Here is a 12,316-nt window from a genome sequence, read left to right on the forward strand (position 1 = left end):
GTAGCATTTGATATCTCCAAGGTTTGTAGCTACTGACACATATCTAAATATCAAGCATACACTAGAAGATTTTATCACATAGCAACAGCTTAAGGAGATGATAACAACTGCTTATGAAAAATACTGCACATTTCAACTGAGATGCTCAAGAGGATTGTAGGGGCACATTTTCATCTATTATGTAAACGAAAATATCTCTATTTCTTGATCTAATCAATGCACTAAAGGGACTATAGACTTTATGATTCATTGACAGTGATATACTGAAATATTTTACACAGTTAGTTGACTTTATGAGGTTTAATTCTCAGTTCAGAAGCCAACAGTAATAATTTTGGCACATATACTAAATTAGCATAAATGCTCATGGTAGCAGTACTAATGTAAAAGTGACAGTGATGCATACCCAGACTACTAAAAGTCAAGAACAAGTGAAGCTGAATAAGTAAAGGAGAAACCTATAGGGCCTTAAAGAAATATTCATGCTTTCCAAAGGCAAACAGTAATTTACTACTTAATCTGTATATCAGGTCATGAATAATAAAGAATCCACATTATACCAATTCATTATACCATTATAACCAATTCTGTTTCAAAATAGTTTACATGTTGGGGGAAAAAAATTGCATTAATAAGATGGAGGTGCTGGTTTATTACAGCCAGTAATGTTTGTGAGCCTTTCATAACTTTGCCCAGGGCACTGCCAGTAACAAAATACTAGCAACTGAATTTCACTGAACAGCTATCATTTACTATAATACTTAACCAAAATATTGCCTTAATTTGACTGCAACACAAGCCTTTCTATAACAATCTGTGAAAACTTGAAACTCTCCATTGCATGTTCCAAAGAAAAAGTGTAGACTTTTTAGAGTTTCTCAATTATTAGTTCCTGAGGAGGTTAACTGCAAAGATGACACAGATATTTCTGAATTATTTTCTGCTAAAAATCAAGAATACTTAGATATTATGGAGACCATGTTACTTATTCTGGATATATTGTAGAGAATCCCTATTGCCTATTCTGAACCTTTGTATCCAAGAAGCTTGACAGACATAATTTATGATTTACTCTAAAATAGTCAGTGATCTCAGAGGTAATCCTCTGATTCTCCACAAACTATGAGGATGGGACTTTGTCAAGGCACTTAAGTCATGATAAAGAAATAAGTATGAGAAGGAAAGGGTTATATAGTATGCAGAGGGCTATATAATATACATAGGGATAAAGTAGAGGATGAAACTGGTTGGTGGAAAGGGTGAACAAGACTTTAGTATAAAATACAAGCTATATCAGAATGTTTATGGATACATGAGCTGAAGATTTTTATAGAAAGTAATAGACTCTTAATTATTGCTAATATAAACATTTATTATGAACTTGCTATTTATCAAGTACTATCTTTAGCATTATATATATAAAATATATAGTCTATGATGCTAACAATTTTTTCTCTGCTTTACTGATGAAGAAAGTAAGACAATAGATTTACCAAAGGTCACAGTTAATAATGTTAGAGATGGGATTCAAATACTGTAAGTTTACCTTGAGGACTTTCATTCCTAATGCATGCAAGATGTAGCAGAATGAAGGTATTCATATGTAACTTTTTCACATTAAAGGAAGAGGAACAAAAATGAAAATGCTTGTGGGACTAAAGTCTAGATTTGAAATATGCAAATTTTTCATAGTCAGAAAAGAAAAAGCAAAAATGATCATTCAGGTAGAATTAGAGACAAGAGGTTGGAACTGGAAATACTGTAAAACAAAAGTGACTAACATGTGACATTATATTTAATGCTTATAACAACCCTGTGAATTAGGCACTGTTATGTTAATAGTCCCACATGAGGGGATGAAAGCTGAAAGTGGTTAAGTAACTTGGTCACACAGCAAGTAAGTATTATAGTTGGAATTGGGTCCACATATGATTATGCTATAAGAGATTATTTTTCATTGCTTCTGTATACGTTCTTAAAAGTACAGAGTAAGTAATATCTCACCATTCTGGTATAAAGCATATTAATTGTAATTTACACCTGTTTCCCTATGGACCATTTACTTCCACTGGAGATGGGCATTTTTTAAACAGTTATATTGTGATATTTATAGACCATAAAGTTTACCTTTTCAAAGTATACAATTCAATGGTTTTTAGAGTAATCACAGAGTTGTGTGACCATCATCATTAACTGATTTTAGGATATTTTTCTCATCACAAAAAGAAACCTCCAACCCATTAATAGTCACTCTTCATCTCCTCACTTCCAAGTTCTAAGCAACCACTCAGTTTTCTGTCTTGTACATTTCAGTATTTTGGACGTTTCATATCCTTCCCTTGACTCTGGGAATTTTAAAAACCCATTCTTCTTCAAAGGGTTTCTTTTAGTTTTTATATTTTACTTTTGGATATCTTACAGCATCTTGAAGAGTCTGAAGCAAACAAGCCTATTTCAGTAGAAAACCAATTTCCACATAGGTTATGCAGTTTTATTTTCAAATATACTTAAAAATGAAATTAGGGAAATGGCAAGATAATGTTGTGGAAAGAATCATATTGTCAAGCAAGTAACCTCTGTTGCCTATTATCAGGAGTAGAAGTTTGAACACTTCTGCCAATTGCATCTTGATATCAGGATTACCAAGGAAAATAACACAACCAAACACTGGATGGAAAAATGCTTTACTCATATAGAGAAAAGTCAGAAGAAGATCAACTTCAGTAGTGGACATAGTCTCCCATGACCAGTGACTCCCTCTCAGTAGCAGACATAGGGCAATTGGTTTGTGTGAATCCATTTCATGCTACAGCAGAAAGATTCTGCCCCCTTCCAAAATGGGACAGATACAACAGAGGGATTAGCCAGGTGCCGTAAAACCTAACAATGGAACACACCTTGAGTATGAACCAGGAAATGATATTCCCATACAAGGTAATAAGTCCAGCATAAGCTGTGACAACTTATCTCTTAGGAAGTGTTCCAAGACCAAGGCCTATTCTTATGAGACCAAGTGGAAGTCAAAAGCTTGAATGTGAGACTGCTTTTTCCCAGCACATATTCATAAAACCTAGGTTTAGCCCCTAGTCTTTCACTTAATAATTTTGTTCAGGTAATAAATATTTGTTGAAATATACCAAGCACAAGGTTTGTGAATGTGTGTGTATATTTGTGCATACAAATGTGAGTCTAGAGAAACTCTATTTTCAAAATATTTATAATCAAGTAAATGGATTTGATATTCAATAAATTTATCAAAAGATAGTACAGAGTTATAAATATGCACACACTCTTTTGAAAGGACAAAGAAGAAGCACTTAGTTGAACATTTGAAGATGGGGAGAATATTAAATCAAAAATTATTAGAAGAAATGTGATGGTTACCTGTATAATCTCCAGGATGTCAATTTACTTCTTAACAAATCTGGGCTTTACTTTTTTTAAGGTGAGATGCTTAGAAAAATGATCTTCAGGACCCCTTTCAGTTCTATAATACTGAGTGAGGGGAAGGAATATTCTTATCTACACCCTTCACTCCTAACAACAAAAACAAAATAGAAACCAAGAAAAATTAATTATTTAAAATATATTTGGGCCTGAGGGATTTGAGATGAAATATTTTAATTAATTAGGACTTTTTTGGGGGTACTTCTATCATTCATGCATTAATTCATTCAACTATACTAAATACTTAATATTACCATATGCTATTCTAACTGCTGGTGTTACAAATTGACAAAAAACTAGATAATTTCCCAATGCTGATATTTATCAACTTTGTTAGCTTTCAATACATTGGAGTATATTTAGTATATTAGAGGCTTCAGTTTTCTCGTGTTCCAGTTTTCTCATGCTTGGAAAACATGTAAGTATACTTGTATTTGTTTCAGAGAAATATGAAGGTTCTAAATTTATACCAAGTTAATCATCAATTACACTTGCTTAAGAATTTATTAAGAGACACTTGCACCCCAATGTTCATCGCAGCACTGTTTATAATAGCCAGGACGTGGAAGCAACCTAGATGCCCATCAGCAGATGAATGGATAAGGAAGCTGTGGTACATATACACCATGGAATATTACTCAGCCATTAAAAAGAATTCATTTGAACCAGTCCTAATGAGATGGATGAAACTGGAGCCCATTATACAGAGTGAAGTAAGCCAGAAAGATAAAGAACATTACAGCATACTAACACATATATATGGAATTTAGAAAGATGGTAACGACAACCCTATATGCAAAACAGAAAAAGAGACACAGAAGTACAGAACAGACTTTTGAACTCTGTGGGAGAAGGTGAGGGTGGGATGTTGCGAAAGAACAGCATGTATATTATCTATGGTGAAACAGGTCACCAGCCCAGGTGGGATGCATGAGACAAGTGCTGGAGCCTGGTGCACTGGGAAGACCCAGAGGAATCGGGTGGAGAGGGAGGTGGGAGGGGGGATCGGGATGGGGAATACGTGTAACTCTATGGCTGATTCATATCAATGTATGACAAAACCCACTGAAAAAATAAATAAATAAAAAAAAAAAAAAAAAAGAATTTATAACAGATTTCTCCAGTTCATCAATTGCTCTATTGACTTAAGACAAATGTGTAGGCTTCCCTGGAGTCTCAGATGGTAAAAAATCCTCTTGCCAATGCCTGTCAATGCAAAAGACGCATGTTCAATCCCTGGGTCAGGAAGATATGCTAGAGAGGGAAATGGCAACCCACTCCACTATTCTTGCCTAGAAATTCTGATCCATGGGATCACAAAGAGTTGGACATGACTTAGTGACTAAAAAGCAAGAACAAAAGAAATGTGTAAGAATTATTTTTATACACAGCTTTTTTAAATATAGTAATGTCTGTGTTCTAGATCAGCTCAGTTCAGTTGCTCAGTCGTATCTGACTCTTTGCAACCCCATGGACTGCAGCACACCAAGCTTCCCTATCCGTCACCAACTCCCAGAGCTTACTCAAACTCATGTCCATCCAGTCGGTGATGTCATCCTACCATTTCATCCTCTGTTGTCCCCTTCTCCTCCCACCTTCAATCTTTCCCAGCATCAGGGCCTTTTCCAATGAGTCAGTTCTTCCCAACAGGTGGCCAAAGTATTGGAGTTTCAGCTTCAACATCAGTCCTTCCAAAGAATATTCAGGACAGATTTCCTTTAGGATTGACTTGTTGGATCTCCTTGCAATCCAAGGGATTCTTAAGAGTCTTCTCCAATACCACAGTTCAAAAGCATCGATTCTTTGGCACTCAGCTTTCTTTATAGTCCAAATCTCACATCCATACTTGACTACTGGAAAAACCATAGCTTTGACTAGACGGAAATTTGTCAGAAAAGTAATATCTCTGCTTTTTAATATGCTGTCTAAGTTGGTCATAGGTTCTCTTTCAAGGAGAAAGTCTCTTAAAATTTCATGGCTGCAGTCAACCATTGGCAGTGATTTTGGAGCCCCAAAACGTAATATCTTTTACTGTTTCCATTGTTTCCACATCTCTTTGCCGTGAAGTGATGGACCGGATGCCATGATCTTAGTTTTCTGAATGTTGAGCTTTAAGCCAACTTTTCACTCTCTTCTTTCAGTTTCATCAAGAGGATCTTTAATTCTTCTTTGCTTTCTGCCATAAGGGTGGTGTCATCTGCATATCTGAGGTTAGTGATATTTCTCCCGGCAATCTTGATTCCAGTCTGTGCTTCATCCAGCCCAGCATTTCGCATGATGTACTCTGCATGTAATTTAAATAAGCAGGGTGACAATATACAAGCTTGATGTACTCCGTTCAGGATTTGGAACCAGTCTGTTGTTCTATTTCCAGTTCTAACTGTTGCATTTTGACCTACATACAGATTTCTCTGGAGGCAGGTCAAGTTTTCTGGTATTTCCATCTCTTTAAAATTTTCCATAGTTTGTTGTGATCCACACAGTCAAAGGCATTGGAGTAGTCAATAAAGCAAAAGTAGACGTTTTTTCTGGAACTCTTGTGCTGTTTCAATGATGCAACGAATGTTGGCAATTTGATCTGTGGTTCCTCTGCCTTTTCTAAATCCAGCTTGAGCATCTGGAAGTTCACGGTTCACATACTGTTGAAGCCTAGTTTGGAGAATTTTGAGCATTTCTTTGCTAGCATGTGAGATAAGTGCAACTGTGCAGTAGTTTGAACAGTCTTTGACTTTACCTTTCTTTGGGATTATAATGAAAACTGACCTTTCCTGTCCTGTGACCACTGCTGAGTTTCCCAAACTTGCTGGCATATTGAGTGCAGCACTTTCACAGCATCATCTTTTATGTTTTGAAATAACTCAACTGGGATTCTATCACTTCCACTAACTTTGTTGTAGTGAAGCTTCCTAAGACTCACTTGACTTAGTGTTCTAGGATGTCTGGCTCTAAGTGAGTGATCACACCATTGCGGTTATCTGTGTCATGGATATCTTTTTTGTATGGTTCTTCTGTGTATTCTTGCCACCTCTTCTTAATGTCTTCTGCTTCTGTCAGGTCCATATAATTTCTGTCCTTTATTGTGCCCATATTTGCTTGAAATATTCCCTTGGTATCTCTAATTTTCTTGAAGAGATCTCTAGTCTTTTCCATTCTATATTTTTGCTCTATTTCTTTGCATTGATCACTGAGGAAGGTTTTCTTATCTCTCCTTGCTATTCTTTAGAACTCTGCATTCAAATGGGTATATCTTTCCTTTTCTCCTTTGCCTTTATCTTCTCTTCTTTTCTCAGCTATTTGTAAGGCCTCCTCAGACAACCATTTTGCCTTTTTGCATTTCTTTTTTTGGGTGGATGTTCTTGATCACCGCATCCTATACAATGTCACAAACCTCTGTCCGTAGTTCTTCAGGCATTCTGTCTATCAGACCTAATCCCTTGAATCCATTTGTCACTTCCACTGTATAATTGTAAGGGAATTGACTAAGATCATACCTGAATGGTCTAGTGATTTTCCCTACTTTCTTCAATTTAAGTCTGAATTTGGCATTAAGGAGTTCATGATCTGAGCCACAATCAGCTCCATGTCTTATTTTTGCTGACTGTATAAATCTTCTCCATGTTTGGCTGCACAGAATATAATCAGTCTGACTTCAGTATTGACCATTTCTCCATGTGTAATAGTCTACAAATCTAAGAGTTAGAAAGATTTCTAGAGGTTTCTATAAAAGAGTAATTTAAGAGGTAATAGAACATGGCTCCATGGAAATTCCTAAATGAGTATTAAAGTCTCTAGCCAAATATATAGCTAATTACTCTGTCTTATTTAGGGACAGCACCACAGTAGTTCAGGCAAGCAGTCTAGCTTAGTGGTCAAAGACATTGGATTTGTAGTCAGATGGGCAAGGGTTTATTATCATCATAGGCCATTAAACACATTTTTGACTGCATTTCGGGGAATAAATTCTCTTACCTGAGCAATTATTTCACAGGGTTGTTTTGAATATTATGTGACATAATGTATATAAAACACTTAGTATAAGAACTGACACATATTAAAACTTAAAAAATATTAAAATAGAAAGGGAGTTAATATCACTCTAAGGCAATAAGGGTATAACTGTGTAATTTAAAGGAAAGGCTATGTTGGTTTTTTCCTACACAAATCCTATGAGATCTTCAATGCAATATTGGCCTATAGTCAAAGACATTAGGAAAACTTTATATTGTATATGCTGTTTAAGATTCATAGAGCACATTGGTATATTAAAACTTCTATAAAGTCCTATGGTAAAGAAGCCAGTTTAACATTTTTAATAAAGCTTTTCCAAAATTTATATGAACAAGAATTTGGAAAAGACACTGTATAAACTGGGCACAGTGTATGATTATAAATGAATTTGCTATAAAATAAATTACATAAGACAGCTTACAATACAGCTTAATAATTTTTATTTTCATTTCCAGGATCTAATCTGAAGTACCACATTCCATTTAGTTATCATTTTTCCTATTCTCCTTTAATTTTTGGAAGTTCCTCAATCTTACCTTGTATTTCATGATCTTGACACATTTGGATATCACTGGTTAGCTATTTGTAAAGCATTCTTCAGTTTGAATTTGTCTTTTTTTTTAAATTTCATGATACCAAGGTTACAGAACTTCAGGAAGAATACCACAGTGATAAAGTACCTTTCTCATCACTTTCTAAGAAGTGTTACATGGTATAAAGAGATTACTGTTGATGTTGAATTTGATCACTTGGTTAAGGGGGTAACTTCCAAGTTACTATTTTATTAGTAATTTTATTATAATCCATACATGAGAAGAAGGGTATCAAACTCAATTCTTGAAAAAAGTATACCAAAGAATTTGTGGACTTATGCTAAAATCTACCACAATAATTATTAAAAATTCAGGGAAAAATATTTTAAAAGCTATGCAAATATCTTCTTTCTCCTTACATTTTTATCCACTACTTTTAGTATCCTTCTGTGGATCTAACCTGTAGCAGTTATTACTATACTGTTTTAATTGTTACTTTCTATGTTTTTTTCATTCCTTCCACATTTATTAATTAATAGTTTTGGTGAGGAAGTTTTGTCCTTTCTCCTATAATTATTTATTAATTCAGTTACTTGTATTAATATGGATTCATGTATATTTGTTATACTTTGATTTGCAATCCAACACTAACTTTATTTTGCTGTTCAAAACTCTTCAGATTTAGCCCCTGGGAACTCTTTAAGTTGTCTCATTTTGTCCTTTTAACAGACCTCACCCTTTTCCAAGTGATTCTTTAATTTCTGATACTGTGAGATTATCATCTTATATTTTATCTACCTCAGCCATTTGTCCAAGGCTGATCATTTTAGAAATAATTTTTTGATCATCACACCAAGGATCAGCAACATTTTTCTGTAAATGGCCAGATAGTAAATATTTTAGGCCTTGTGAACCATGTAATCTCTGTCACAACTACTTAACTTTGTTATGGTAGCAGAAAAGTGTGCTGTGCTACAATAACGTTTTATTTACAAAAACAAGTGGCAGACTAGTATCAGCCCCTGGACCATAGTTTGCTCTTCTTAAAATACAGGCATAAATCCTTACCTATCAATAATTACCTTAAGCATAAATGGATTAAATTCCCCAGTAAAAACACATAGAGTGACTAAATGGATTACAAAAACAAAAGATTCAAAAATATTCTGCATACAGAAGATACTCTATATTTAAAGACAAATATCGGGTGAAATTTAAAGGAAGGAAAAAGATATCCCATGCAAATGGTGATCAAAAGAGAACAAAGGTCACTATACTTACAAGAGACAAAGAAGGTCATAAATAGTGACAAAAGGGTCAATTTAACAGGAAGGTATAACAATTAAAAATATATATAAACTCAGCATCAAAGTACCTAAATATATAATGTAAACATTGACAGACTTGAAGAAGAAATAGCAATTTAATAATAACAGGAGACTTCAATATCCCACACTCTCTATAATGGATAGAATCTCCAGACAGAAAATCAATACGGAAATAACAGAACTGAACAATCCTATAGACTAAATGAACCTAACAGACACATGCAGTAGTTTCCACCCAATAGCTGAACTACATAAATTCTTCTCAAGTCCGCAAGAAACATTCCCCAGGGTAGATCATATGTTAGGTTGTAAAACAAGTCTTAACAATTTAAGGTTATTGAAATCATTACAAATGTCTTTTGGGGCCATAATGTAATGAAACTAGAAATCAATAACTGTAATAAAATGGGGAGATTTACAAATACATATAAACTAAGCACACACTCTTAAACAACCAAAACCATTGGATGAAAGAGAAAATCAAATGGGAATTTTGAAAATATCCCAAGACAATATGAAAATGAAAATACAATATGTCAAAGAAGACAAAATATAGATAAAATCTAGGAAACTACTTTATGAAAAGAGAATTATGATGTTGGAGACGCTCAAAAGGCATAAGGGTCATGAGGTGCAATTTTTCATTGAGTGAATGCCTCAACATCTCTGAAATGGAAGAAAAAAGTAAATATTTATTGAACCTTATGTGGGTGAAATATCCCTTTTAAAATATATCACCCAATATCATTAATTATTTCCCCAGGTTTTGTGTCATACCTAGATTTAAAATACTGTGTTGCATGTCTTTATTCAAATTAATGATACACATATTCTATAAGACTGATAACCTATTTCTAGAAATATCCCTCTAGTCTGGAATGGAGTTATTCATCTTTGGGTATAATTATTTCAGCAGCAGTGGCTAATGTCAAGCAGGTATCAGGTCATGGTAAAGTACTTAGGTGCTAAAGGCAGACTTTGAGGGTTCAAGTCTTAGACTTTCAGTATGTCATTCTTTGACGAAACTTTATCATTTTGTAACTGCTACAAATGGTGAATTATACTAAATTAAACTATTCCAAAGGTTTTGGTTAGAACCAAATACCTTTAATTTTAACTGCATTATATTTATACCTGAAATTTAATGAAAAGAGTATAATCTTCATTACCTGTCAGTCCTAGAATTTGATTTTCCAGTTAGATTGTGATTTATTTAACCTCTAACTTGGATGCATGCAACATGGAAATAACAACTCCTCTCTTACAGTGTTATTGTGAGGGTTGAAGCAGACATTGTATTTTAAGTTCCAAACACAGGGTTTGACACGTTAAAGGAAATCACTAAATTTATTTCCCTCTGGAAAGTAGATTCTGGGCATTGAATAATTAATAAATGAATCTTCATACAACAGTTGATATATTTTCTCAGTCTTAACTGTCCAGTCATTGTAGTATTAAGTTTGCATTATTCTAATAAATGTAGGAAAGTCATTTGAAAATAGCCAAGAAAACTACTTTTAACAGAACTCTGAATTTAAAGTACTTTCTTGAAAGTGAAAGATTTTCTATTTAGCTCCTGTAGGACAGAAGGATGCTTATAAAAACAAATTCAATTGACTGCAACTACTGGCAACAATTTTGTTTGTAATGGCAATTTTATTTTTCCAATTTTTAAAAAGTAAAGCATGTTTTTTTTTTTTTTGCTTGCCTTTATCATACACATTCACAGACTCTGTTCTTTATACACTGATTCCTGTATTTTTTGTTTCTGTATTTGAACATATTTAATATTTTGTCTTCAATTTTTCCCTATTAAACTTCTCAAAATTATGTATAAATGCTCCATAATATAATAGTAACCTAATCTTTTAAAACGGCTCTAGCCTGAATGTTTTGAATCTGAATGAGAATGACAACACTGTGTTTCCAGATGCAGGGGGCTTATAGGTGTTTTTTTTTTTATCAGGTGTTTTTTTTTTTTTTTTAATAGCAGGAAGAAAATGTTGATTAGGTTTGGAGTGTATGCCAGCTACAGAAATTAACCAGACTTAATTTGTTTCCTTCACAGATCTCTTAGTGTTCAGAAACCAGTTAATGTTTTAATTTTCACCATGTTACCACATAATAAAAATTTCCATTATGTTCCAAATCACCTGAAAAAAAAATGAAAGCATTTGAAAATCATGGAGATTCTTATTACAAACCTATTGGATTAATGTAACAGAATAAATTCATGGCCAGAGCTAACAATAGTTTCAAGCATGAGCTTACCACAACCATGCATACTTTATTTTTACTGTTTTTATTAGTGTGTGTGTGTGTGTGTGTTTGTGCATGTGCACATGCATGAACATATTGCACATGCATGCACATGCACAGAGCTAACAATAGTTTCAAGCATGAGCTTACCACAACCATGCATACTTTATTTTTACTGTTTTTATTACTCTGTGTGTATGTGTGTGTGTGTGTGCATGTGCACATGCATGAACATATTGCACATGCATGCACATGCACATGTGTGCTTTGGGGAGTTTTTCCCTGTAATCCCGAAGTAGAGAGAAATAATTGAAAATGTTACTATACTGTAACACCATTATATGCCAGCACACTTGAGCATTTCCAACTTTTTAATGAATTCCATATATAAAAGATCTCTTTGGTGACTTTTTCAAAATAAAAAAGAATAAATTTGAAAAAGTAGACCCATCAGTGTTTCTTCAACTGCACGTGTAGTATATAAAACTAAGGAAAAGAGGCAAATAATAAAATAGAAAAAAAATGAATGCTGACATTCAATATTTCAGTGATAAAACTTGACTTTGGGTAATTTCTTTAATTTTTTTTAATGTAACTTGAAACAATCACAAATTTGTAGAAAAAGTTATAAGTACACTTCAGGGAATCATTTTTTTCTGAACTATTTGAGAGTAGATTATCAATCCCTAATACTAATTTAATGTATATTTCCTACAAACAAAGACTTTATTCCACACAACC

Source organism: Cervus elaphus, chromosome X, assembly GCF_910594005.1.
Source record: "Cervus elaphus chromosome X, mCerEla1.1, whole genome shotgun sequence".
Classification (NCBI taxonomy): domain Eukaryota; kingdom Metazoa; phylum Chordata; class Mammalia; order Artiodactyla; family Cervidae; genus Cervus; species Cervus elaphus.